Source organism: Chrysemys picta, chromosome 17, assembly GCF_011386835.1.
Source record: "Chrysemys picta bellii isolate R12L10 chromosome 17, ASM1138683v2, whole genome shotgun sequence".
In the NCBI taxonomy this organism is placed as follows: Eukaryota; Metazoa; Chordata; order Testudines; family Emydidae; genus Chrysemys; species Chrysemys picta.
In genome coordinates this window covers 10,134,252-10,160,640 of record NC_088807.1, presented here as the reverse complement: position 1 = coordinate 10,160,640, position 26,389 = coordinate 10,134,252, and the positions used below count along the sequence as shown (strand labels likewise).

Below are 26,389 nucleotides of genomic sequence, written 5' to 3'. Positions count from 1 at the left end.
GAGGAATCAGGGGGAATTAAGGAACCAGCAGCATTTCCACCCAGCACCTGCCCACCACTGAGGGATGGATTCACCTCCTGAACCCAAGAATGGAGTCTCCTTGTCCTTTCTAGTAACCTCCAGTGCCAACCCCCCTCTCTGTAGGGTGAGCTCCTGACACCTCCCCCTCAGTGCCCTTGACAGCTGTTCCACCTAAAAACCACAGCTCGATTTCTCAGAACCCTCTCCTGCAGCCCCACCCAGGTTGGACAGGGAGGGGGCTCTAGCAGGAGGGTCAGGAGGGATTCTGTCAGCAATGAAATGGGTTGCGGGGAGGTGGAGATCTTGCCCAAAGTCATCCCAGACACTAATGCTGAAGCCACAGGATGGCAGCCCTGGTGAATGGGGCAGATTAGCAGCCCCTGCTGACTGAATTCTGCTGTTCTCCATAGGTGGTGGCTTGGTTGACATGGACACTAGGCCACTGGGAACTAGGTGAGGCCCTCTGGGACACGAGAGGCTCACAGAGGGCACTTAGGGGACTTGTCTACTCTTCCCGACAGCGAACGCACCATTCCCTAAGTCCATAATGAGTTAATGCTTGTCATTAATTAGCCTTGCTAAAGAGCTGTGTTGGAGCTGCACCATGGACAAGCTGGTTCCCTCCTGCTCATGGAGTTGAATTCATCTCCCTTCACAGTAGCACCTGCTCTCACTCTCATTCCCCACCAGGCTCCTTGCTGCCAGGCCAGCGAATGGCAATAGGATGGGTATGAGGCCTGGGCACAGCCCCAATCTCCTGATGCAGCTGCTTACCTTGTCCCCCATCAGCTCTTGGGCTTCCCCCAGGAGGGAGTAGGCCAGGACCAACCCAGTCTGGTTGACATGTAGCAGGGGGCTGTGGATGGCCAGCACTGCTGTCCGGAGGAAGAATCTTCTCTGCCCTTCCGAGAAGAACTTTCCAAGACCTAAAACCAACAGGATGCAAGGCATTAGCAGATTGCCCAGAGCCAGGCTCCAACTCCTGGGGCTAGAACGGCATCTCCATCTAGTGGCTCCAGGAGGCAGCCACTGCAGGGGACCCAGCCACCCCCACTCCTGAGCTGTCTCATGCCCTGGCAGAGTGTCCTTACCTCCCGCACGCTGGCTGTGTTCCTGTAGCCCAGGAGCCTGCTCTCCTGGTGCCAGTCCCAGCACCACAGGTCTTCGGCCTCATGGATGCTCAGCCCTGGGAAAGAGAGACACACACACATTTGTCATTCTGGTTGCAGTGCTTGTGTCCTTCCAATCCCATTGGTGGCTGCACAGTGGGCAGAGTCCTCGCTGCGTGCCTGGCCCAACAGAATTGCAGGGGAGGGGTGTAGAACAGAGAAAGAGACAGACAGAGACTCATCCTCCAGCCGGAGTCAGTCTGAGAGAAATTGGCTGGGGTCCCAGTCTCACTCCTCTATCGGGTGCCATTTCCCAGCTGGGTTCCTTACCCCTCTGGTGCAGCAGCAGCTGGTAGAGCCGGTAAACACCCTCCCTGGCCTGCCGGCTGATGTCCTTGGCTGGGTCACTGATCAACAGAGCCAGTTGTGTCACGTGGTGACCCATCCTGGGGGATTCTGCTGAGTTCTAATGGAAGGGAGAGGGAGAGGGGACTCCATCAGTATTTTCCTGTCAGCTCCCAGTCCCGCGTGGGCCAGGACTCTCTTTTTCCCCTCAGCCCCTCTGCAGGAGATGCTAGAGGATAGAAGGTAGAGCTAGACCCTTAATTTCCTCTGCCCCCAAGGGAGCCTGGAGAACAGGGATATGGGCAGGGCCCTCCATGAGGACTTGCTTCCCCAGCTGCTCCAGGATGACAGGAAGGCACGAACCTGGAGCATGGTCCCCTTAAAAGCCCAGTCACCACTTAACCAGGACACGAAGAACTTGACTCCAGCTAAGCTCTGCTCTGCCTCTGCCTCCCCAAGAGGAACACTCTTAACCCACAGCCCCTTCAGCAGTAGATCCTACAGCCAGTTGGAGCCTGCCCGCCTACGCCTGGAGTCAAGAAGCTGGGGTCAGAGGTCACTTACGTCAAACTCAGGGAGGGTGATGGTGAGTCGGAGCAGGGCCGTGCTGCTCCTAATGGCCTTGACTCTCTCCTGCGATACCCTGGACACCATCCAGTAGTTATGTGCTGCGGGGAAAGGAGGCAGCTCAGGATCAATGGGCAGGTGCACGTGTTGTGCAAATGAACCCCCCCCCCCTCCCCAATCTCCAGCGGGCTGAGACATTGTGCGCAGGGTGGCATATCTGATTCGTTGATTACAGAGCTTTAGAAGGGGATTGTTGCCCCCAGGACGATGCTTGTATCCGGCAGGTCACAACTTGTCATTGTCTCTGTAGACTGGAACAATGTTCGGTGTCGGGGCTGGTCCCATCCTCCCTGAACGCCTGATTCCTGAACAGCTCAACAGGAAGGAGACAGATCCCCACCCCTCCCTGCCTCTCGAGTCCTTGGCTGGGTGAAGGGACTGAGTGTCAGCACAATCCCCCCAGGAATCTCAGGGCCCATCAGAGAGAAGGGCTGATTCTCTGGGGTCCTTCTGTTTCTCTAGGAAGGAGCCTGTGACTCTTCTCTGAGGACCATCTTCTGGATCTCACAGGAGGGGATCACACTCTCACTCCCCAAGCCAGCCAGGGGCCCTGTGGTTAGTGCTCAACAGAACCAGGCAGAGCTCTGGCTTGAAGTCCCAGCTCCTTCCCCTGACCTTCAAGGAGGAAGGGCCTGACACTGCATTGCACTGACTGCCCTGACCGAGGACGGGCCACTGGGGACCCAGATAGGAGGACAGACTGGAAAATGGATCTAAGAGTGAAGGAAAAATTGCCCCCACCCCTCTCATTGGGCTCACCTCCAAGATGCAGTGGAGCCTGTCGGTGTCTGGGGACTCTGCCAGCCGGTTCCCCAGCATGGCATCCACAAGGTGTGCCAAGACCCTATGCAGATCCTGCAAAGCAAGGGAGAGCCATGGGTCAGAGTTAGGGAAAGTGGGGCTATACCTGCCACGGGATGGGAAGAGGGGTCCCTGGGAAGCACTGGTGAGACCCCCAAACACATATCCCGGCCTCTCGCATTCACATCCCACTGCTGGCAATTAGCCAGGATTCATGGCAGGATGACAGCTGGCTCTTCAATCCACGACTTTAGCATGATCAACCTGGACTTGGGTGGTGTCCTTCTGCGTGCCCAGGATGAAGACGGCATGCAGGGCAGCTCGAAGGAGGTGGGTCTCTAGCTCTGGCTCAAGGGCAGGTGTCATGGTGCTGGGAAGAGAGAGGAGCCGGTATTAGACTGTGCAGTGCGGGGGTGGGACTGGCACCAACACGTCCGCAAAGCTGTAGGGAACTAGGCAGAGGCTGGCGAAAATGGAAACTGAGGCACCAATGATAAGGCCAAGGTTTCCCAGACACACAGTGGCAGGGCAGGAATAGCGCCTGTTCCCTGGACCCTGCTGCCCCTCCTGTATCTGATCCTGGGAGGGAGCCACTCCCCAAAGCTATTGCAATGTTACTGGAGTAAAAAGAACAGCCCAGCCAGGAGAGAGTGAACCTTCCCACCACCTCTGCCACAGGTGTCACCCTTGGGCGGTGACCTGGGAGTGGGAGGGGCAGTGACTCCCAGCCCTGGGCCTGAGCAGCACCGGGATTAGGGGAACCAGGCGGGAGGGTCTCGGTACCTGAGGTTGCCCACAGCAATCAGGGAGTTAGCGAGGATGCCGCTGGGTGGAGAGTTATCAGGCAGCGCCTCAATGAGCTCCTGTGAGACCCAAAGGAGACAAAGGAGCGTGTGAGATTTGGGCCTCACTGACACTTGCCAGTGAGGAGATTACACAGGCAGCACCCCACACAGCCAGCAGGATCCCCCCACCTGCCTCCCGCTCTTCCGATTCCTGCCCACTAGTGACCAATCTCAGAATTTCTCCTGTCTCTTCTCCCCAATCTTCAGCCCCAGCAAACCCTGCCCTCAGCTGCCCCTCCAGCACCAGCCATCCCCCATCCATTGGCCCGGGGAAGACCCCTGCCCCTCCCATGACTCTGTCCTCCCTCCAGCTGCTGGGCGCCATGTCTCACTCACCACAATCCTCTCCACCACAGCCGCCTTGCAGCAGTGCGGCTCCAATGTGTCCTGCCCTCTCTGCTCTGCAGCGAGACACGCGGGGTGGATGGCGTGCAGGAACATGAGCTGCTGAGCCTCATCCTGTACCCACCAGGAGTGGGGTTAGGGGAGAGAGAGTCAATTAGTGTGATGAACTGGGACTGTTCTTACTGTGGGCTTTGAATGCTGACAGGGGAGCATGGCTAGGATAGTCTGCATTGGGGGATGGGAGACTGACCAACGGAGAATACCTGAGCATGTAACATGAGAACCCAGGAAGGGGTTAGAGGCAAGGTGACACCTTTGCCCTGGAAACTGAACAAAGGCTGTGGGAGGGGTCGCTGAAGGCAGAGTTTCAGGAGCGGGCTGGTGATGTGGCTGGGAGGGAGACAGGGCTCTGACCTCCCAAGGGGTCTAGGGTGCCCTGGGACCCCAAATGGACCTAACTGGGGGGGGGAGGGTCCTTTTGTCTGTGCCTGCAAGACCTGTCTTGGACTGTATTCCTGTTGTCTAAATAAACCTTCTGCTTTACTGGCTGGCTGAGAGTCATGGTGAATCGCAGGACGCCAGGGGTGCAGGGCCCTGAGTCCCCCCACACGCAACAACTGGTGGTAGCGGTGGGATCTACGGCACCCCGTGGACAGCGCTTCCTGCAGTAAGTGACTGGGGAGCAGCAAAACGAAGGGGGATCGACGGGGACCAGGTGGGCTGAAGAATCAGAGAGAGACGGTTTCAGGGGGCGATTAACTCCTGGGAGTGTGTGACCAGTGAGAAGGACTTTTGCAGTAACAGGGTCCCCTGGGGGATCGCAGCGAGCGGTCCCGGGGCGGAGGAGTCTGCAGCTCGACCCTGGCAGAGAGGTGGTGACCTGAAGAAGGGCTGGCACACAAGGGGTCCCCCTGGAATGGTGGAAAGCGGAGAGCGCAGGCCGGTGAGTGGCCAGCAGGAGGATGTATGCTAAATGCCTCAAGAGTGACCTGGTGGAGCTGTGCAGGCAGAGGGGGCTGCGCATTGGGAGGTCCACCAAAGAACAGCTAATTGCCCAGCTGGAGGAGAGGGATCACTTGGATGAACCGAGCCCTGTCCCTAAAAGAAGCCGCCCGGCGGATGCAGCGTGGGCCCCGGGGCCTGACGTGGCTGGGAGGGGTCAGACTGCTGCTGAGGACATCACCAGACCCTGCCTACCTATGCCTAGGGGAGGGGTTGGGGGAAGCCCAGCGAATACCGAGGGCACCCTAACCCCGGCAGCCAGCAGGGGATCGTCCCGGCGGAGCTCCCCGTCCCGGGAGCGGATGCAACTGGAATGTGACAGGGAGCTGAGACTGAAAGAGCTCGAGTTAAGGCAGCAAGAACTGAAGCAGGAGCGGGAAGAGAAGGAGAGGCAACGTCAGCATGAGGAGAACCAACGTCAGCATGAGCTGGAACTGGCCAGGCTGAGGAGCAGTGGGGCCCCAGCTGCGGTGAGCGAGGGGGGACTCAAGACTGCAAAGAGCTTTGATAAGTGCTTGCTGGCCCAGCGTAAGGAGGGGGAGGACATGGATACCTTCCTGACGGCCTTTGAGAATACCTGCGAGCTGCTCCAGGTTGACCCTGCAGACAGGCTCCAGTTTCTCATTCTCTCACTGGACCCCACAGCCAGGGAGGTGTACAGCCTACTGAAAGGGGCAGAGATAGGGGACTACGAACTGTTCAAAAAGGCCCTGCTCCGCGAGTTTGGGCTGACCCCTGAGATGTACCGGCAAAGGTTCCAGAGTCAGCGTAAAACCCGGGAGGCCACATACCTGCAACTAGCCAATCGGGCACAGGGGTATGCCCGCAAGTGGACGGCTGGGGCCCAAACTATAGAGGACCTACTTGACCTAGTCTTACTGGAGCACGTGTATGAGCAGTGCCCATCCGACCTGAGGCGATGGTTGATGGACCAAAAGCCAGAGAACCCGCAGCATGCAGGCCAGTTGGCCGACGAGTTTTTGAACAGTCGGGCAGGGGATAACCGGGAGGAGTCCCAAAGGAACAGTCCCACCACAACGCACAGCGAGAGTCACCATGGGACCTCCCAGCGGGGAAATATGGAGAGCCCCCACCAAAGGGGAAGATCCAGCGTCAGGTCCATCCAACCCACTCGAGGGGACCCACGGGACATGGGCTGCTATCACTGTGACCAGAGAGGTCACATACGGGCCCAGTGCCCCAGGCTCAGGGACAGACTGAGCAGACTGAACCCACAGAGGGTTGACTGGGTACAGACCCAGCCGGGCGAGAGGCAGCATTCCCAGGGAAGGGGGGCTGGCAGAGTACCACCTGCTAAGGAGGGAGGAGAGCTCCAGGCCAGCTCCTCTGGGGGGCTGGATGCTCCAGACTCAGGGTTTTTGGTTTATACGGTGGGCGCGGGGCGGTCCATCCGGAGAGAGTACCTTGTTCCCCTGGAGGTGGATGGGAGGAAGGTCAATGGATACTGGGATACGGGCTCAGAGGTGACACTGGTCCGGCCCGAGGTGGTGGCCTCAGATCGGGTGGTGCCCAACACCTACCTGACCCTGACGGGGTGTGGGTGGGACCCCATTCAAGGTACCTGTGGTGAGGGTACACCTGAAGTGGGGGGTCAAGGAGGGCCCCAAGGACGTGGGAGTACACCCATATTTGCCCACTGAGGTGTTGATGGGGGGGGACCTGGAGGACTGGCCAAGCAACCCCCAGGGTGCCCTGGTTGTGACCCGCAGTCAGAGCCGGCGAGGGGCACTGCGCCCTGGCCCTGGGGAGGGTGCCTTGCCTGAGGCGCAGAACCCTAACCTGGTGGGGAGGGAACACCCAGGGACACGGCTCAGGGAGGCGGCGGCTTCAGGCCCAGCCGGTGAGAGAGAACAGGTGGCCATCCCTGTCCCAGCTGCTGAGTTCATGGCCGAGGTGCAGAAAGATCCCTCCTTGCGGAAGATAAGGGACCTGGCCGACCTCAGTGCGGTACAGACCATGGGGAGAGGTGGCCGGAAAAGGTTCCTGTGGGAGAAGGGGTTCCTGTACCGAGAATGGGCTCCCCCAGGGAAAATGGAGTCAAGGGGGTTCAGGAGGCAGCTGGTGGTACCCCAGAAGTATCGCCGCCAGCTGCTGTACCGGGCCCATGACATTTCCCTCTCAGGGCACCAGGGAACCTGGCGTACCCAGCAGAGGCTGCTACGGAGCTTTTACTGGCCTGGGGTCTTTATTACTGTCCGACAGTACTGCCGATCCTGTGACCCCTGTCAGAGGGGGAGGAAGGCCCGGGACAAGGGGAAAACGGCTTTAGGACCCTTGCCCAGCATAGAGGAGGCTTTCCAGAGGGCGGCCAGTGTAAAAAGGGGGGCTCTGAACCAAGAGAGCCCGAATCACCGACCTCCAGACTGGAACGCTGGGAGAAGACCCCAGCCCAGTTGGCACCCCAGGGGTATTGGGGTGGGAAAAGGGAACAGGCCGCATAAACCTTCCCACATGCAAACTACGAGTGCCATCGAGCAGCCCCGACTTAGGGGGGGGGGCGTGAAACTGGAGGGGCCTGGTGTAATTCTCACCAAGGAACCTCGGGAGGGATGCTGGGGCATCCATGGGAACGGGGGTAGATTCGAACTTCCCCGGGTCACTGGTTAAAGTGACCCCGCTCAGTTCGGTCTCGAAGGGGGGAGAGATGTGACGAACTGGGACTGTTCTTACTGTGGGCTTTGAATGCTGACAGGGGAGTGTGGCTAGGATAGTCTGCATTGGGGGATGGGAGACTGACCAACAGAGAATACCTGAGCATGTAACATGAGAACCCAGGAAGGGGTTAGAGGCAAGGTGACACCTTTGCCCGGGAAACTGAACAAAGGCTGTGGGAAGGGTCGCTGAAGGCAGAGTTTCAGGAGCGGGCTGGTGATGTGGCTGGGAAGGAGACAGGGCTCTGACCTCCCAAGGGGTCTAGGGTGCCCTGGGATCCAAAATGGACCTAACTGGGGGGGGGGGTCCTGTTGTCTGTGCCTGCAAGACCTGTCTTGGACTGTATTCCTGTCATCTAAATAAACCTTCTGCTTTACTGGCTGGCTGAGAGTCATGGTGAATCGCAGGACGCCGGGGGTGCAGGGCCCTGAGTCCCCCCACACTCCGTGACAATTAGCCAGGGACCTCCCTGCCCCACCCACACCAGCTACAGGACTCAGGACTGAATGGGGGATAGTGGGGACCCGCCCATTGTCCAAATCACCCACAACTCCTACACAAGCAGGGTCAGGACCTTGGACAGTACCTGTGGGGGGAGGAGACCCAGCTGGTGTGTGACAAATACCCCCATCTTGGGGGTCCCAGATCATGGTAGAGAAAGGTCCCCATTAGGGCTGGGTGGATTATCAGAGACAAGACCCTCTGCAGGGGGTCAGGGCGCTGGGAAGGGGCAGGACAATCTCCGTTCCAGCACAGCTGGGGAACCTTTTTACCTTTTCTCAGCCCTGAAACTGCTCTCGGATGTTTTTGACAGCAGCCTCCTCTGTGGCCACATCCACCCATTCCTCCTCCTCTGAGTCCCTGGGGGTCCCTGCACCAGGGAGAGAAGGGGACAGGGTGACACCTGATGCCACTTGGGGAAAGGATAGGGGCATGGTGGGGGCAATGTGCCCCCTTCTCACCTCCGGGACCCAGGGCAGATTGGGCCCACACTCCCCCCTCTCAGTGATGCCTTCAGCCCCCAACTCCTTCAGTAGCTCATAGCAAAGAGACCCACACACACTGTCCTGGACTCCCTAGGAGGTGCCCTCCCCACCCACCACCCAACTGCAGCATCAACGACCAAATTGGCAGCATCTAGTGTCAGTGGGGTCCAAGCACTATTTCAACCCCAACTTTTTAATGGACCTCCCACAATGGGAGATGCAGAGCACCCCCAGCAACACACACACACACACAAACCTACCTCCTGGTGGTGGGAAGGGAACAGGAGAAAGGACAAAAGAAGTAAGAGATGAAGGGAAAGGAAGGAGGGATGGAGGAAAAGAGACAAACAATAATGTTCCCAGTGATTCTACGGGTCAAAATCCCAGGTTGGGAATAAAATTCGGCCACCTCAAACTAGTGTTTTCCATGCCTAGAATTCAGCTGGCACCAGATGGATCAGACTGAACAGGTTCCAAAACCTCTCAGAGGCTCTTACCTTCTAAACAGGGATGTCTGTTATCTAGTAAAATCAATAAAAGGAAAGGAGAAAACTCAAAAGAGGCTCCTCCTAGCACTCACGTACGTGAACCCTAATACTCTCTCAGTCCTCAAGGAGAGACCTCGAGAAGGAGACTTGCTGAAGCAAAGCCACAGGGGGTCTCTGAGGTTTCCCTGGCCCTGCGCCCCATCCTGCTTGGCTCATGTCAGCATCTCTCTGTGAGGTCACCACCTCCCCACCACCTTTGACCAATACATTGTTACATTGCAAGTTCAGCTAATTATGTAATGGGGGTTATGCCCCATCTAACAGGCTCCTTAAACAATAGCTCCCAATTTTCATTCACATTGTTCTGTTTAATTCTTTTGCTCCAAAACACTTTCACTAATCATTTTGGTCAGCTTTGAAAAGTTAACCCTTTCAGTGCACCAAATATACATATTGCTGGTTGGGTCTGCCCTCTATTGGTCATAAGAACAGCCATACTGGATCAGACCAATGGTCCATCCAGCCCAGAATCCTATCCACCCACAGTGGCCAATGCCAGGCGCCCCAGAGGGAATCGACAGAACAGGTAATCATCAAGCGATCCATCCCCTGCGCCCATTCCCAGCTTCTGGCAAACAGAGGCTAGGGACACTTCAAGAGCATGGTTTTGTATCCCTGCCCATCCTGGCTAATAGCCAATGATGGACCTATCCTCCATGAACTTATTTAGTTCTTTGTTGAACTCTGTTATAGTCTTGGCCTTCACAACATCCTCTAGCAAAGAGTTTCCCCAGGTTGACTGTGTGTTCTGTGATGAAATACTCCCTTTTTTTGTTTTAAACCTGCTGCCTATTCATTTCATTTAGTGACCCCTAGTTCTTGTGTTATGAGATGGAGTAAAGAACACTTCCTTATTTACTTTCTCCATACCAGTCACCATTTTATAGACCTCTATCATATCCCCCCTTAGTCACCTCTTTTCCAAGCTGAAATCTCCACCCAGTCTTATTAATTTCATCTCATACGGAAGCTGTTCCATATCTCTAATAATTTTGGTTGCCCTTTTCTGTACCTTTTCCAATTCCAGGATATCTTTTTCAGACCAGCTACAGTATTCAAGATGGGGCATACCATGGATTTATTGAAAGGCAATATTACATTTCTGTCTTCTTACCTATCCTGTAAGGTGATTTTGGTACATGGTCATATTCTGTTAGGAATGTTGCTGCAATTCAAAATGGAGTTTAGAAATTCAAGATCGCGCATATGATAGGAAGGGTTTGAACGCCATTATGGTAGCCTTTCTTCATGGCATTTTCCCGCCAAAACTCTGTTTTCCTCGCGGAACCTGAGGGATAGAGAACTGGCGGGAACCGGTTGGGAGCGGTGCCTGTCAGAGTGTGCCTCAGGAATGCGCGCCTCAGAGAGCGTATAAGGGACTGTTAGTGGTGATGCAGGTGCTGTCACCATCGAGGCAGCCATGTCCAGGTTCTTTGTGTGGCATTAGATCAAGACTTCGCTTACTAACATCTGTCAAGGACTCTGATACTTACCTGACTCCTGTAATCCACCAAAGAATCCAGTGAAGGCTGTGCTGTCCGCTCAGATCTGTTGATCTCCTGCTTGGGCAGTAGAGAGCCAGATCCTCCGATGTTCCAGAGATCCTGAGACGGACCATCCGTTGTCGGTGTCCTCCACCTGCAGCTAGAAGAGAGACAGTAATTATTTTTTGGACATTTATTAGTTTAGCCAAGGGACAGTTTAAGGGCCTGGGCTTTATGCCCCCTTGCTGGAATATATTCATGGGTATTTGTAGTGTTCCCCATAGTGAATCTTCCCCCAGTTGTATCTATCCCTTAATAAAACTGCTTTCTGTTTAAGGCTATATTCTTTCTATCCTTTATTTCAATGCAACATGGGCGGGAGGCACACAGACTTCTAATTCTCCCAGCTGATAGATGCTGGTAGGAGTCGAACCTGTTGTATATGTCACCTCCTTATTATTCCACACAGAGATTTTGGGGTAACAATCCCTTTCCCTTTCCTAATGATTTCCCAACATTTTGTTCGCTTTTTTGACTGCCGATGCACATTGAGTGGATGTTTTCAGAGAACTATCCACAATGACTCCAAGATCTCTTTCTTGAGTTGTAAGAGCTAATTTAGACCCCATCATTTTAGATGTAGAGTTGGGATCATGATTCTCAATGTGCATTACTTTGCATTTATCAACATTGAATTTCATCTGCCATTTTGTTGCCCCGTCACCTAGTTTGGTGAGATCCCTTTGCCACACTTTGCAGTCTCTTTTGGCATTAACTAACTTGAGTTGGTTTACTTGTGGCACCTTAGAGATTAACACATTTATTTGGGCATAAGCTTTCATGGGCTGAAACCCACTTCATCGGATGTGGGTTTTAGCCCATGAAAGCTTATGCCCAAATAAATTTGTTAGTCTCTAAGGTGCCACAAGGACTCCACATTTTTTTTGCTGATACAGCTTAACACGGCTACCACTCTGTAACTTGAGTTGGTTTGTATCATCTGCAAATGTTGCCACCTCACTGTTTACCTCTTTTTTCAGATCACATAGGAGTATGATGAACAGTACTGGTCCCACTACAGACCCCTGGGGGACACCACTATTTACCTCTCTCCATTCTGAAAACTGACCATTTAGTCAGACCCTTTCTTTCTTGCCGTTTAACCAGTTACCTATCCCAGAGAGGACCTTCCATCTCATCCCATTTTGCTTCAGAGCTTTTGGTGAGGGACCTTGGCAAAGGCTTTCTGAAAATCTAAGTACACTATATGCACTGGATCACCTTTATCCACATGCTTGTTGACTCCCTGAAAGAATTCTAGTAGATTCGTGAGGCATGATTTCCCTTTACAAAAACCATGTTCACTCTTCCCCAACAAATAGTGTTTATCTATGTGTCTAATAATTCTGCTCTTTACTATCATTTCACCCAATTTGCCTGGTACTGAAGTTGGCCTTAGTGGCCTGTAATTGCCGGGAGCATCTCTGGAGCCTTTTAAAAACATTGGTGTCGTATTAGCTATACTCCAGACATCTGGTACGGAAGCTGATTTAAAGGATAGGTTACATACCACAGTTAATTAGTAGTACTGCAATTTCACATTTAAGTTTCTTCACAACTCTTGGGTGAATACCATCTGGTTCTGGTGACTTATTGCTGTTTAATTTATCAATTTGTTCCAAAACCTCCTTACTGGTCCTTACTGAATACAGTCAAGTCATGATCCGTGCCCCAGAGCAACCACGAACATCCAGTCCAGTGATCAGTTCATCTTTATCCACCACAAGGAGGCCCACAATAGAGTCACCCCTAGTTGGGTACTTTGCATTAGAAAAGTATTTATAATTTTTCAAAATCTCCAAGGATGATTTACTCCTGGCTACGGGAGACCTCCCCGTCTGTCTCCCAGTAGGAAGTCCCCCGTGCTAACCTAATTTCTTCCCACAAGTCACAGATAGGTGCAAAAGGAGAAACGTTTCCTGCTCTCTGGTTTGGATTCAGTGAACTGTGCCAGCCCCCCACCGGTTCATCTCCTGGGTTGTGTGAATTAGCAGATTGATCCCTATCCATTCGAGGTCCTGGGGTTCTCAATAACCAAGAACATAAAACAGGTAATGATGTGTCTAATGTGGGGATTCTCAAACTTCACTGCACTCTGACTCCCTTCTGACAACAAAAATTACTAAACTTCGCCAGGAGGGGAGACTGAAGCCTGAGCCCTCCCGAGCCCCACCGCTCCAGGTGTGGGGGGAAGGCCAAAGCCCGAGCCACATCACCCTGCGTGGGGAGGCCAAAATCGAAGCCCAAGGGCTTCAGCCCCAGACGTGGGGCCTACAACCTGAGCCTGACTCTCCAGGGCTGAAGGCCTCAAGCTTTGGATTCAACCTCAGGCAGTGGAGCTTGGGCTTCAGCTTTGGCCCCAGGCCCCAGAAAATTTATGCCAGCCCTGGTGACCCCATTAAAATGGGGTTGCAACCCACTTTGGGGTCCTGACCCACAGTTTGAGAACCGCTGGTCTAATGTAAAGTGCCACCCTGCCCACCACTTTTATCCTCTCTCCCCTACCTCAATGGGTTGTAACTAGTGACATTAACATTCCAGTCATACACATCGTCCCACCGGGTTTCCCCATTTCCCCACCCCAGGGAGAATTTCCAGCTCCTCTTCCTTATTGCCCAGGTTCCAGTGCCAAGAGCAGTGTTGCTTCCCTTCACAAGAGATGTCTTGCAGGGCACATCCACACTTGGGTTACTGCAGGCTGGGTTATCTATAAGCCAGGGAGAGACTCCATCTTACGTGTTCCTTTCTTCCCTCCATTGGAAGCTGCCGGGAAGAAAGAGAACGTGTCCCTAGGGCTGAGGCAGAATGGGATTGCTGGCATTGCAGCATGGGATTGCTGGCATTGCAGCATGCTCTCCAGGAACCCTCAAGCCTTCCCTATCTGCTCTGCAGCATCAGAACAGCAGAGCCTGGATTGGAGCAAGGGAACGGCCTCTTTTCCCACAGAATCCTTCCCTCAGGCCCGGAGTATTTAGAGCAGAAATCCCTGTGGGAGTTAATGTTGCTCTAAAAAGAGTAGTGCAGCTTCTTGACTATACAATGCAAAGTGATCTGTTTGTAGAGATGCATAACGCCCTGTAGTGATTTCTCTGAGAAGATTCCCCTGAGCAATTGTGAGAGGCAGGACCTTATTCCTTACCTCTCATGATAGGGCTGTGTGAGAGCTTGTAGAGAGCCAGAGGCAGCTTTCTAAAGGGTTCATTCAAAAATTCCCTATGGAACCTAGGGGCTGCGGCCTACAGCAGGAAGGAGCCAGGTGGTTGTTGGAATGACTCTAGGTGGAATGCTATGGGATGGCTTTCTGATCACCGCTTCACTCTGCTTCTTCCCACACCCACCTTTGGGGTAAGTCCATCACCTACTCCTTAGTGTGTATCGGCTGCAAACCAGATATGGCATTAGGGAGGTTGCCCACTCAGCTCATGCACAGGAGGATCCATTGCAGTTCAAGTCCTCCTACTTGTTGCAGCCCAGAGGAATGCATGACACTGAGCCTGAACTCTGTGACTGCATTAGTCACCAACAGGTGAGTGTGGGAGGAGAAGACACATAACATAAGCTCTGGGATCTGAAGAGAGGTCTCTGGAGCCTCGGGATGTGCATGTTTGGAGACATGTGGCTCCTACCTAGTCCAAAGTAACCTGCCGTGCTCCCTGACAAGAGCCATATTAACAGGCAACACTGCGACTGACCCCCATGCCTCTCTATTTCCTTGGCCACATGTATTGTGTCCTCTTTTTGGTGGCTAGTCCAGAAAAAGAGAAGAAGAGCTCACTACTGCTACCACCTCAGGGATTTGTTGGCTTGAGATCATGTTGATAGAAGCATGCAGTAGTGACAGAAACTGGGATGTCAAGATCCTAGAGTGACTTCTTATCTTTTTACACCTGCCCTTTCATCGTACAAGGCTATTTTAAAGTTGAGTGTGATAGTAAAGAGACCCATTTTCAACCCTTCACCACACAAGACAAAGCCAGCGGTATTCATCATTAACTATTTATTTCTACGCTCCTGGCTCCCAAACTGTTTTTCCTCCTTACTGCCACCAGCCACCTTCGCGTTCTCCCTCTTCTCTCCCCAGCTCTGCTCACTTGATTGCAGCAGCTCAGCGGATGCTCCAGCTTTACTCTTTCACTTCCATTCTTCTTCACTTCTGTGGATGGCTGTATTTGCCATTGAGCAGCATGATGGAAATACCTGAGTCCTCTGTCTAGGCACGCAGGGCCAGCAGCTAAAGCCAAAGCCTCACTGAGAGCAGTGGGAAATTAGCTTAGAGTGTCAGGAGTGGAGGCTTGGCCCATGAGGACCCCAGGCACTGCAGCTGCTGCCACCTACATGGTGAATCTTCCAACCCATCGCCAAACAGCTCTTCCACATTCTGAAAACTGGCCTCACTGGCTGACTCTCTAGGAGCATAGAAACCCTTTGTTAGAGCAGCAGAGTCTCTTCAATGCAGCTCGCTTTCCACAGACCCCAGAGGGTCACAGTGAAACACGTGCAAGTCTCTAGGAGTCTCTCAAGGAGTTTCCTGCTCAGTCACTTGGCACCCACTAGCAATGGTCTCTGACACTGTCATTGCAAAGGGGAGCTCAGCTGATGGTCCCTTTCTATGGCTTCCTGAGTGGGAGTGAGGTTGGTCTTGTCATTTCAGGCCTAGCTGTCAGAGTCAGGGCTCCTGGGGTTCTCTGGCTTTAGAGGCGGGTGGAGTCTAGTGGTTGGAGCTGGACTGCTATCAGTACCATGCTTCCTTCCTGCCTCTGGCAGTGATGTTGTGTGTGACCTTGCAGAAAGTTGCCCTGTGCGCCAGCTAACAGAGATAATACTGACCCCCTCAGAGGGGCTGGTAGGGGTCACTACCGTAATGACTCAAATTGGAATGAGTTGTGCTCTTGGCAGCGAAGGGCCCAGATTCAGTCCCCACGGATGCCTAAGGTATCTATATGTGGCCAAGGTTTGACTCACTTACCATTACAGACTGTTTAGCCCGGTCCTGGCCATGAGTGGTGCATCTTCTCCTGGCCCACTCTGGCACACAGCTCCATCACACACAAGAACATGGCCCACCAAGGACAATCTATCAGCTCCCATTTGGTGTTCAGCTCCAAGATGGATGGTGAGCACTAGTCAGACCACAGAAAGACAAGGTGGTGTTCTTTGGTGGAAACTGCTGGAGCTTCAGCCTCTGCTCCCACCTCCACCCACACACTAAGGGCTTCAAAAGTGGTCATTGATCCCAGGTCAACAAAGTAGCTGAGCTGAGGCCAGGGTGGGTGGAATTACTGTTGGGACTGACCCTAAGAAAAGAGGAGATTTCTCCTCTGCTCTAGGGAGATTCCCATAGGAAAAGCAGCTGGGGTGGGGGTGGGGGCAATACAAGCACTACCCCTCAGCCCTTGAATAGCAGGCAACCAGGACTTTGGGAGCCAAGGTACTGGTGTATCTTGCTGGACAGCAAAAAAGAGCATTGGAGAAATTGTACAATGTCACGGCTCGGTCAAGGGCAGCCAGACCTAATGGTCAGAGCCAGAGTCCACACTCACATGACAGGAGTTGAGACTCAGCTGGGTCAGGATTCTGGAAGATCAGAAGCACAAGAGAAACTTGCGATCACAACCACAAATCAGATGCCATGAAATCAAGCCAGGGGAGCGGCGGCAGAAACAGGCAGCACATGGTCCAGAACAGGGAGCAGCCCTGGTGTTCAGTCAGCTTCCTTTTCCTGCTGCTGCCTTAAGCAGGGCCAGACGGACAATTAGCTTCTCTGGGACTCCTCCAATAGGACCTCAGGAGTGGAGCCTCAAACTGGGGCTGAACTTCATGGGTCCTAGGTAAGCAATTTTCAGCAGGCTTCCAGGAGGAGGGTTGGAGTGTGGCTGCTTCCATGAACCCTACAGCCCCAGGTTGTAGACCTCTGGGTCGTGACAGTGAGAGATCTCTCCCCGTTCAAACCTCCTGCAGAAAACATTATCCAGGATCCTGGACACATCCTCTAAGAATAAAAGGAGGATATCATGATGAGAAATAGGTCTCTGTACCAGGGCTGGGATCCAGGGATAGGGAAAACTCCCAACCAGGGTATGTAGCAGTAGCCCCGTTTCTTGCAAGAGCCCCAAGTGGCAGGAAGAGTCAACGGTTCTTACCTCCAGGAGATGCATGGGATCTTGCATCTGAGTCTCAATGAGACCCGTGTTGCTTGGGTTGACAGGATGAGATCACCTGTCCCCACTGCTCCCTGAGCTGGGTTGACTGCAGGATACATCTCTGTGAGAGGCTGGGACAGAGCCTGAAAGACAGATATGATAATTAGGGTTCTGTCACCCCAGGAGGAGAACAGAGGGTCTCTACACCCCAAAGAATAAGCAATTGAATCAACTGATTCAGTGCAGAATTATTGTACCATACAGGTACCTAATAAGGTCCTCTCATGGATTGGTAACTAGTTAAAAGATAGGAAACAAAGGGTAGGAATAAATGGTCAGTTTTCAGAATGGAGAGAGGTAAATGGTGGTGTCCCCCTGGGGTCTGAACTGAGACCAGTGCTGTTCAACATATTCATAAATGATCTGGAAAAAGGGGTAAACAGTGAGGTGGCAGAATTTGCAGATGATAAAAAAGCTACTCAAGATAGTTAAATCCCAAGCAGACTGCAAAGAGCTAGAAAAGGATCTCACCAAACTGGGTGACGGGGCAACAAAATGGTAATGTTCAATGTTCAGGATTCAATGTTGATAAATGCAAAGAAATGCACATTGGAAAATACAATCCCAACTCTACATATAAAATGATGGGATCTAAATTAGCTGTTACCACTCAAGAAAGGGATCTGGAGGGGTATGGAACAGCTGCCAAATGAGGAGAGATTAAGAAGACTGGGATTTTTCATCTTAGAAAAGAGACGACTAAGGGGGGGGGATATGATAGAGGTCTTTGAAAGCATGACTGGTGTGGAGAAAGTAAATAAGGAAATGTTATTTACTCCTTCTCATCATTCAAGAACTAGGGGTCACCAAATGAAATTAATAGGCACCAGGTTGAAAACTAAAAATAGGAAGTATTTTTTCACACAACACACAGTCAAACTGTGGAACTCCTTGCCAGAGGATGTTGTGAAGACCAAGACTATAACAGGGTTCAACAAAGAACTAGGTAAGCTCATAGAGGATAGGTCCATCAATCGTTGTTAGCCAGGATGGGTCAGGATGCTGTCCCTATCCACTGTTTGCCAGAAGCTGGGAATGGGCGACAGGGGATGGACCACTTCATCATTACCTGTTCTGTTCATTTCTTCTGGGGCACCTGGCATTGGCCACTGTCGGAAGACAGGATATGGGGCTAGATGGACCTTGGGTCTGACCCAGTATGGCCGCTCTTATGTTGGGAATGCTGACAACAGGCTGGTGATGAATATCCTTGTGTGATGTAGGTCTGAGTGGGGTATAATGAGTTCTATACGTGTACTGGAAATACGCCGCCTGAAATATGTTGAGGGGTCAGACTTGATAAACCAGTTTGGCTTAGAGATAGAGAAGAAGTTCCTGTTTGTTTCATGTTCATAGAGCCATAGCTTAATAGCCAAGGCAGGAGGGGAGAAGAAAGTGTACCAGGGCAAGTGCAGGGGTAGGATCCGGTCAAGTGCCCAGCTCTCTCCCAGGTTTGTGGGTGAGAGCTAGGACAGGTCTTTGTTGGATAAAGGACAACGCCCTGCTCCTTACAATCCTCTGTGTCCATGGGAGAGAAGGGATGAATCCCTCCTTGAGAATCTCAGCAGCTTCCTAGGAAGGAGCCAGTGCTCTTATCGGAGGGCCTTCTCCTGGACCTCACAGGGGTCTGATGCTCTCACTCCACAAGCCTGCCTGGGGCCTTGGAGTTAGTGCTCAACAGAACCAGGCAGAGCCCTGTTGTCGAGCACCAGCGCCTTCCCTCTATCCCGGAAGGTGGAAGGGCCCCAACACTGCCCTGCACTCACGGCCCTGACCACGGATGGCTCTCAGGTAGCAGGACACAGTGGAAACGTGGATCATCCAGTCTCTTATTTCGAGGCCTCCCCAGGGCTAAGGTAAAATTCCTGCTCCCCCTGACCATTATGCTCACCTCCAAGATGTGCTGGAGATTGTCTGTGCTGGGGGTTGCTGTCAACAAGCTCTTCAGCATGGCATCCATGTCTCTGGGCAGGCCTTCTTCAGAGCCCGCCAGCGGAGGGAGACCATGGGTCAGGGTTATGGAACCTGGGGCTACACCTACCAGGATGACAGTTGGCTCTGCAGTCCTTGCCCAGAGCAGCTCTCTGCAGAGGGACTGGTGCACAGCAGGTAGGGAACAGCCAAGCTGCTAGGGATGGGAGCTGGGCTTCCTGGCAGAGTCCAGCATCTGCAAGGAACAGATGCCCCACAGAGGGGCAACATAATCTCCCGCAGAGGGGGAGTCTCCCCCTGACATTTGATTAAATCCCACCTCTGCCCACCCCACCCCCAAATCAGAGCAGCTCCAGCTACCGAAGAGAGCAAAAACCAGAGGCCTTCCTGGGCCTTGGGACCGAGGAGTAGGTTGATGATCTACCTGGATGTGAGTTTTGCCCTTCCCCAGGCCCATGCTCTATACTCCCTTCAGGAAAGCGCATGGGAACCCACCATGGACTGCTCCACCCTTGTGTTTGTCCCTACTTCAGTCTGTTTCATCTCTGTGCCAACCGTTTCCTCCTTCTCCTCCCTGCAGCACTCGGCAGGGTGTGTGTGTGAATGATCAGCATGGTCCCCTTAAAAGCCCAGTCACCACTTACCCAGGACAAAAAGAAAATGACTCTACCCAAGCTCATTCTCTGCTCTGCCACCCGAAGATCAACACTCCTAACCCACAACCCCTGCAGCAGATCCTACAGCCAGTTGGAGCCAGCCCTCCTCACCCCTCCTGGTGGTGGGAGGGGAACAGGAGAAAGGACAAAAGAAGGAAGAGATGAAGAAAAAGGAAGGAGAGATACTGGAAAAGGTAAAACAAAAAGGACAAACCCTAATGTCCCCAGTGATATGGGACAAAATCCCAGGAGGGGAACAAAATTCTGCCACCTTAAATTAGTGTTTTCCATGCCTAGAATTCAGCTGGCACCAGGTGGATCAGACTGAACAGGTTCCAAAACCTCTCGGAGGTTCTTACCTTCTCAATAGGGACATCTGTTTTCTAGTAAAATCAGTAAAAGGAAAGGAGAAAACTCGAAAGAGATTCCTCCTCGCGCTCACATACGTGAACCCTAATACTCTCTCAGTCCTCAAAGAGAGACCTCGAGAAGGAGACTTGCTGGAGCAAAGCCACAGGGGTCTGTGAGGTTTCCCTGGCCCTGAGCCCCTGTCCTTCCTGGCTCATGTCAGCATCTCTCTGTGAGGTCACCACCACCCCACCACCTTTCACCAATAGGCTCAGGTCCTGCCAAAGGCCTTTGTGATGTCACTGCCACAATCACCCCTCCCCTGAAGTGCTAATGTCCTGCTGCTGGCCAGACACTTTGAAGGTTTGAGCTACTCCCTGTGGATCACCCCACTCAATGAGTGTTTATTAAAGGAAGCAAGACGGCTAGACAGTAAAACATCCGAGGCTGTTGTTTTGCTACACTCAGTTTTTCCAATGCTACACTCAGTTTTTCCGAAATTAGTAGACTTTATGGCCAGAAGAGACCTTTAGAGCATCTAATCTAACCCCCTGCATATCACAGGCTTCTTATGTAGAACAATAGTTACTTTTTGGGCAAACACATTCTAGAAAGGCATCTAGTCTTCATAAAATGACATCAATGAAATTAAGTGATGGAGAATCCACCAATTTCACTTTTAGTGAGTGCCAGGGGGCTCCATTTCCCCTTCCACTAGTTCCCCATTTACAGTGAGCCAGAGCAGTACCTGCAGCAGGGAGCAGGAGTTGCTGGTGGCCTCAGAGGCACAGCCCCTGCAGTGCCTCAGGCACCTGGCGCAAGTGCCGGATGATGCGGAGGTGGTGCATCACTTTGGCCGTGACGTCCTCCTGCTGCAAGAGAATGAGAACCTGTCAGAGACTCAAACGCCCTGAGGAATCGGGGGAATTAAGGGCACCTGGAACCAGCAGCATTTCCATCCAGCACCTGCCCACCACTGAGGGATGGATTCACCTTCTGACCCCCAGAATGGAGTCTTGTCCTTTCTAGTAACCTCCAGTGCCAACCCCCTGATACCAGACACCACTGTGTTCTTGGGGAACCAGGGTGCAGTATCCAGCCTGACTCATGAAAGACACCCCCCACACACACGCCTCTGCTTAAACTAAAACCCATGAGAGGAAAAAACTTGCAGAGAGCAGTGAAGGGCGTTTGGTGACACACCTAGACCCCTCCTGACAAGGGTGACAAGATTACGACATCTCCATTAGCATACAGAATGGAGAGCAGAGACAACTCCCCTAGCCTCATCTGCATGAAAGATGAGACAGGAAGACATCTCAATTTACATACAGAATGGAGAACAGAGAACCACACTGAACTCTGGGACCAGAAAAAGCAGGGAAGCACTGCATCATGGGAATCTCTGCTCCAGATGCTAATGAACCTATGGCTGCACATACCTAGCTCAGCAATTATCAGACCAATTCTAGTAATGAATCCTTAATTGATATCCAAATACTGAAGTAGCCTAGTTGCATTGTGAGCTCCCTGGAAGAAAACACCACCCATAGCCAAGAGTGATCTGTTCCTATTGTCTAGTCTAAAGAAAACCCTTGAGTCATCAGTTTACCTAGAAACAAATCTAGGGTTCTCCCTTGAACAATTGCAATTTCTCTACAAAAATCCCTACTCACCCTCTAATCAGGGTTCTGATGCTTAGATCCAAACTATGCATCAGTTCCACTGGAACTCCATCTTCTCCTGACTGATCGTGCTGGGGGCTCTGCCTCTCTCCTACATTCAGGACCCTCTGCTACCACCATCACCTGAGAACCCCGACCAGTTCAAGCCTCATGGAGTGGGTGAGATCCCCCCTCTTTCTCTCTCTCTGTGTTTTCCTTTCTACCTTAGGTATTAACCTTTAATAATGTATGTTATGTTGGTTTAGCTCTCCTTGTGTAGTTATCACTATTATTCAATAAATAACTTTTATGGTTAACTTGGTTGCTTCTCTATCTCTTGCTGAACTTTACTCTTTTGTGTTTTTAGCTTCCCCCATTCACTCTACAGCAACGCTTCTTTTACCTAAGCTAAAGATCCCTGCAGCGCCCAAAATACTGTGGGGTTTGCTCATCAAGTAGGTTACTGCCAGTACAATTGTGTTGGGGGAGTGGGGATAGGGACGTGCTGAATCTGGGACGCATAAGGGTAACAGCTTGAAAGTGCTGCTTGACCCAGTCCATGGAGCCCAGGGGCATATAAGGAGAGGTAGCTTGAAAGTGCTGCTTCCTCCAGCCCAGTGAGTCCAAAGACATATAAGGGGTCAGCTTGACAGTGCTGATTGACCCGGTCCGCTCACACTTGCTCTGTTAATGTATGTGTGGGTGTTCATCCGGTTCTGGGGCTGGAGTAACCCAGCCCTAGGGAGCCTAGGTCCTGCAGGAGAGCTCCACTGGGAGGGGACTTGCAGAAGGGAGAAGTAGAGCTTCATATGAAAAGACAAGTGACACAGGCAGTACATTGATAGAATTACAGAACCCCCTTCCCCAGAAGAGTAACCCGAATAAATGAGCATACCCCAAAGAAATGGGCACATCTGGTAACACCCCCTCCTTATAGGGTGAGCTCCTGCCACCTCCCCCTCAGTGCCCTTGACAGCCGATCCACCTCCAAACCACAGCTCAAGTTCTCAGAACCCTCTCCTCCAGCCCCACACAGGTAAGCAGGGAGGGGGCTCTTGCAGGGGGGGCAGGAGGGATTCTGGCAGCAGTGAAGTGGGTTGCGGGGAGGTTGAGATCTTGCCCCAAGTCATCCCAGACACTAATACTAAGCCACAGGATCGCAGCATCTAGTGTCAGTGGGGTTCACGTGGCTCAGACCAGACACCTGGGCTGGGGACCCGCCCCCATAGCACTGGTCGAGTGCGTGTCCCAGGGTGTTCACAGCCCCCTCCTCACCCCTCCCTGAGCCCAGCCTGGCTCCTCACCTGGAACAAAGCAGCAGCTCCCATCGGCCTCACTACTGCCTGAGTTCCAGGTACTGCTGCTGTCCCCTGGGGAGCGGGCCGAGCTGCTGGTGCTACGACAGGGATCCTCCACCTCCTGCCGTGGGGAGGCTGGAAGGTCCTCAGGGACTAGGCAGGGCGATGCCTCCTGCTGAGAATCAGGGCTGGGCTCTTGGGGCCGGTGCTTCCCACACAACAAGCCCCAGAGCCACCCTGCCCGGCTCCCCTTCTGGGCTGGGTCCTGCCTGCCCAGCTGCATCCTGGGCCAGCTCCATTTCGGCCTGGCCAGTGGCTCTCTCACCTCAGCGCCTGCGCCGGGAGCGGGTTTCCTCTGCCAGAAGGCTGGGCACTTCCACCTCCTCACTCGGCCGGGATCCCCTTCCCCGCCAGGAGGGACGGAGAGGCCGCTTTGCTCTTGGGGAAGATGGCAGCTGCTTCCCTCAGGCTCTGGGGCCACCTGCAGAGCCTTCTTCCTGAACCTCCTCAGGAGCCTGGACAGCCTGGAACCGAGCGGGGAGCAGGCATGAGTCTGGGGTCAAGGCAGCCTCTCACTAACCAGCCTTTTTGGTCCCTCCCCATCCCTGCCGAAGCCAGAGCCTGAATAAAGTGCTCTCAAATGAGCTCCAAACCAACAACAGTTCATGAACTGCGCAGAGACAATTAATGCAGAGAAGCAGCAAAATTCGTCAAACAGATGACTGGTTATGACTTATTTACTTGTTCTTAAAAGAGAACAAAAAGGACCTGAGTCTCCTCCCTGTCAATAACCCCCTGCTCAACCAATCAGGGTAGAGACTGAGGGGCGGGAGGCTGAGAGTTCTCACCAGAGAGCCCAAAGGAAGGCCCAGGTCACCGGTAGGGATCACTGTCCGAGGACTATTTCAGCCCCACTTTCTTGGGTGGACGTCCCACAATGGGAGATGCAGAGCACCCCCCGCAACACGCAACACACACACATTCACACACACACACACACACACACACTAACACCTCCAGGTGGTGGGAGGGGAACAGGAGAAAGGACAAAAGAAGTAAGAGATGAAGCGAAAGGAAGGAGGGATGGAGGAAAAGGTAGAACGAAAAGGACAAACCCTAATGTCCCCAGTGATTCCACGGGACAAAATCCCAGGTGGGCTATAAAATTCTGCCACCTTGAACTAGTGTTTTCCATGCCTAGAATTCATCTGGCACCAGGTGGATAAGACTGAACAGGTTACAAACCTCTCCGAGGCTCTTATCTTCTCAACAGGGACGTCTGTTTTCTAGTAAAATCAGTAAAAGGAAAGGAGAAAACTCAAAAGAGGTTCCTCCTCGCACTCACCTACGTGAACCCTAATACTCTCTCAAAGAGAGACCTCGAGAAGGAGAATTGCTGAAGCTAAGCCACAGGGGTCTCCGAGGTTTTCCTGGCTCTGCGCCCCTATCCTGCCTGGCTCATGTCAGCATCTGTCTGTGAGGTCACCACCTCTCCACCACCTTTGACCAGTAGGCTGAGGTCCTGCAAAAGGCCTTTGTGATGTCACTGCCACACACACCCCTCCCCTGAAGTGCTAATGTCCTGATGCTGGGCTGACACTTTGAAGATTTGAGCTGCTCTCTGTGGATCACCCCACTCCATGCGTGTTCATTCTAGGAAGCAAGCCAGCTAGACGGTAAAACATCAGAGGCTGCTCCCCATGCTACACTCAGTTTTTCCAAAACTAGTAGACTTTATGGCCAGAAGAGACCTTTAGAGCATCTATTCTAACGCCCTACATGGTCTCGGGCTTCCTGTATAGTACAATAGTTACTTTTGGGGCACACACATTCCAGAAAGGCATCTAGTCTTCATTCAATGAGATCAAGAGATGGAGAATCCACCACTTTCCCTTTTAGTGAGTGCCAGGGGGCTCCATTTCCCCTTCCACTAGCTTCCCATTTACAGTGAGCCAGAGCAGTACCTGCAGCAGGGAGCGGGAGTTGCTGATGGCCTCAGAGGCACAGCCCCTGCAGTGTCTCAGGCACCTGGCGCAAGTGTCGGATGATGCGGAGGTGGTGCATCACTTTGGTCATGACGTCCTCCTGCTGCAAGGGAACGAGAACCTGTCAGAGACTCAAACGCCCCGAGGAATCATGGGGAATTAAGGGCACCTGGAACCAGCAGTATTTCCACCCAGCACCTGCCCACCACTGAGGGATGGATTCACCTCCTGAACCCCAGAATGGAGTCTTCTTGTCCTTTCTAGTAACCTCCAGTGCCAACCCCCCTCCTTATAGGGTGAACTCCTGCTACCTCCCCCTCAATACCCTTGACAGCTGTTCCACCTCCAAACCACAGCTCAAGTTCTCAGAACCCTCTTCTCCACCCCCACCCAGGTTGGGCAGGGAGGCGGCTCTAGCAGGGGGGGCAGGAGGGATTCTGGCAGCAGTGAAGTGGGTTGCGGGGAGGTTGAGATCTTGCCCCAAGTCATCCCAGACACTAATGCTAAGCCACAGGATGGCAGCATCTAGTGTCAGTGGAGTCCAAGCACTATTTTCAACCACACAGTTTTGGATGAACTTCCCACAAGGGGAGGTGAAGAGCACCCCCAGCAACACACACACACACCACTCCTGGTGGTGGGAGGGGAACAGGATAAAGGACAATCAGGTGTCCTTGGGGTGTTTAGGGGGCAGGAGGGAGGCGGGAAGAGTGAAGTCTGGGCACGCAGGCTCCCCCTCCCTCCCCCCCCGCCTCCTGCCCACGGCAATCAGCTGGTTTGCAGCGTTCGGGAGGCAGGGGAGGGAGGGGGAGCCTTCGCGCCCAGTCTTCCCTCCTCCCTTCTGCCCCCTAAACACCGCTAGCCAGCTGATTGCCCCAGGCACGAAGGTGGGGAGGAGGGGGAAGGCGCTGATCCGTGGGGCCTGCCAGCGAGCAGGAGGCACTGTGGGGAGGGCATAGGTAGGCTGCCAGCTGTGGAGAAAGCAGGCAGCCAAACAGCATAAGAGTGGAGCATTGCACAACTTTACACCCCCACCTCTGATGTTTTACTGTCTAGCCGGCTTGCTTCCTAGAATGGAGTGGAGCATTGCACAATTTTAAATGAGCACGTTCCCTAATTGATCAGCAACGTAACAATGAAACAACGTTAACCGGGACGACTTAAAGTGAGGAGTTACTATAATTAAAATGACTCCAAATAAATGAATGAAGTACATTTTGTCAGGAACTACTCATGCTTGTTTATTATGATTATTCTGTTGGTTCACTTACTCGCTAATTTGCTAAGCGGAGTGATTCAGTGATCTGTCCCGCTCAATGTCTGTTACCAACGCTTCTTCTGCTGCCTGTTGCACTCCTATGAATAAACTGCTATGTGGCTAAAGTGCCATGTTATTTATTATGAGGATTATTTATTAGGGTTTTTGCATTGTTTTTTCATAACACTCATCAATGATAGAT

The 26,389-nt window shown here is 52.8% G+C and overlaps 1 long non-coding RNA gene across 1 annotated transcript; it reads right to left on the bottom strand.

The window, feature by feature from the left end:
• Positions 1-795: 795 nt before the first annotated feature.
• Positions 796-1,596, bottom strand: LOC135976264 (uncharacterized). Its single transcript, XR_010593425.1, has 3 exons — positions 1,461-1,596; positions 1,113-1,207; positions 796-947 (listed from the first exon to the last, which is right to left on the bottom strand). It is a non-coding gene; the product is annotated as an uncharacterized LOC135976264 (long non-coding RNA).
• Positions 1,597-26,389: the final 24,793 nt, after the last annotated feature.